The sequence below is a fragment of the Nerophis ophidion genome, linkage group LG08 (genome assembly GCF_033978795.1).
Source record: "Nerophis ophidion isolate RoL-2023_Sa linkage group LG08, RoL_Noph_v1.0, whole genome shotgun sequence".
NCBI classification, from domain to species: Eukaryota; Metazoa; Chordata; class Actinopteri; order Syngnathiformes; family Syngnathidae; genus Nerophis; species Nerophis ophidion.
The window spans coordinates 20,798,884-20,801,383 of NC_084618.1; the positions used below are offsets into that span (position 1 = coordinate 20,798,884).

At 40.4% G+C, this 2,500-nt stretch overlaps 1 protein-coding gene across 1 annotated transcript in view; it reads right to left on the bottom strand.

Moving 5' to 3' along the window:
* Window positions 1-2,147: 2,147 nt before the first annotated feature.
* Window positions 2,148-2,500, bottom strand: part of LOC133557507 (allograft inflammatory factor 1-like) — a 55,966-nt gene continuing 55,613 nt past the window's right edge. The window contains exon 6 of the mRNA XM_061907986.1: window positions 2,148-2,500. This exon is cut by the window's right edge and continues 765 nt beyond it. The gene's annotated coding sequence lies outside the window, so the exon portion shown is untranslated.

The following is a 2,500-nucleotide window of genomic DNA, read 5'->3' on the forward strand; positions in this document are numbered from 1 at the left end:
AAAAGACTTGTAAAACTCCACTCTGTATGATGGGAAGCAAAATTACGGTGTTCTGTTTCTTTCATGTATTGTAACAAAAGGCGATGTCTGTTTACGACCCCCTCCCTTAGAAACAGCTGTTGCCATGTAATCGGGGAAAAGTCCGAATAAAAAAGGAGTACAACAATCTTTCTCCAGAGCGGGATGGAAACTGTACAAGAGTACATCTCAGATGTTTCTCCTCAATTGAGCCAAATTTAATTCTGTCTCTTTTTAATTCATTGCTTCTTGTCTTGTTTAATATATAGTCATCAGTGTTTGAACCTTACAGATGCCATACCTATCTTCGGGCAGTTTCGTTCCTCTTTGCAGCACCTCTCAAGTTCCATCTGGTTGGATGGGCATCGTTGTGGTTTTCTTCCAGGTTGTCTCTGTACATTGCCGCATTCATCTTATATTTACAAAAATAAAAACAAATATCAATATGAACCCCGAATACTTGACTTTTTCATTATGCGGCCCTTGGTGAAGAAAAGTTTGCACACCTCTGCTTTAGCACGCCCCATAAACTTACCGTACCCTGCAGGAAACGTGTAGACGTGATCATGACAGGACGCGTGAGAATCATCTTATACAGCCATTTTGGTTCTCAGCTCCCATTTTTGGCGGGAAATTGAGCCATATTTTAAAAATGTACGACTTCCGCCTGAATGAAGCTGGGATAGGCTCCAGCCCCCCGCGACAGACAAGCGGTAGAAAATGGATGATTTCTTAGTTTTGCTGTATAATTTTATAATCTAGGGTGTGTTATTTAAACTTCAGAATGTGTCAGGGGTCAATAAAAAAGCATGCTGTGGACCAAGTGTTTCTCCTCAATTGAGCCAAATTTAATTCTGTCTGTTTAATTCCTTACTTCTTGTCTTGTTTAATAACAGTGTTTGAACCTGACATCTTCTATTACACCATGTACCCCAAAAATTACATTAGGCGCACTGATAATATGTCTCCTAATAGGTGCCCTTTTAGGGTCCTTATACATACCACCACTATAATACTTGTAAGTTGAAGCACAGTACGTCTGACTATGGTAGCCATAATTCCTCGACAATCCATCAAGCGGTGCGGCTTTGTGCCTTACCAAAGTGGTACTAAAACATTTTGACAGATTTTTGAGCGCCGTGTGTAATGTTCTGTATTTTTAATGAAAGTTTTGGTGTTGCTTGCTAACGGGGTACTTGCTAGCGTTATTTATTAAACTTGCAATCCACACGTATCTCTTATGTGTGACTGCTATCTATTGGTCACACCTATCCGTCAGAATAATTGTAGTTCAGCTCGCCCCGCAAGAGGACAAAAGTTGTCTTTGATCCTACCAAGCAGAAGGCTTGTAAAATTCCACTGTGTAAAATGGGAAGCAACATGAACCTGTTCTGTTTCTTTGCTGTACTGTAATTAATAGAAATATTGTGTCTTGACCCGAGAAATACAAAGTGAAGAGAAAGTAGGACCTGCTCAAGCTCCAGGCAACTTTACTTTGAACCGTTTTACGATTTCTTCTTTGAACTGTTTGTAATCAAAGCCGATGGCTGTTTACGACCCCCCTCCCTTAGAAACAGCTGTTGCCATGCAATCAGGGACAGTCCAAATAACAGAGGCGGAGTCCAATCTTACATCAGAGTGTAGGATGTGAATTCTCCCTGCCCACTGGGTGTGAGTTTTCCTTGCCCTTTTGTGGGTTCTTCCGAGGATGTCGTAGTCGTAATGGTTTGTACAGTCCTTTGAGACATTTGTGATTTAGGGCTATATAAATAAACATTGATTGATTGATTGAGTGTGGTGACACTGTAAAAGGGTACAGGTGTACGCGTTTCTCCTCAATTGAGCCAAATTTAATTCTGTCTCTGTTTAATTCCTTGCTTCTTTTCTTGTTTGATAACAGTATTTGAAACTGACATCTTCTATTGCACCATGTACCCCAAAAATAGCTTCTCGGTAAGTAAGCACACCCAGAATTAATACGTACATTAGGTGCATACATTACGTACATTTGAGAAAATGAAAAAGGATTTAAAGTGCACCGTATAGTCTGAAAAACGCGGTAGTTACATGGTGCGATACCGGACTCTGTAGTATCGCAGTGAGTGTTTATAAATAATGATATCCAGGTGTCGGAAGAAATGTTTAATTCCTTTGGTGTCTGCAAAAAAAAGTATGCATCTACTAGCTAACACAGTGTAAACAAAAAAAAACAGCTTAAAAAAGGCAATAATATGATCTAAAAGTAGTGGAGGACAGTTTCACAGTCAACAGTGCGAAGGGGAGGAGGAGACCGGAGACCAATCACAGCACACGGAGAAAACACGGCGGTGAAATGTTAAAATACAACATGTGACTTGAATAAACAACTTTTACGACCACAATGACGGCGCGTTACCGAAAGAAAGGGGGAAGCGGGGGAGGGAGTCACACCACTTTTTTTTTTTCTGTTGTCTCTCTTTAAAAACAGAGCTCATTTCGAGCG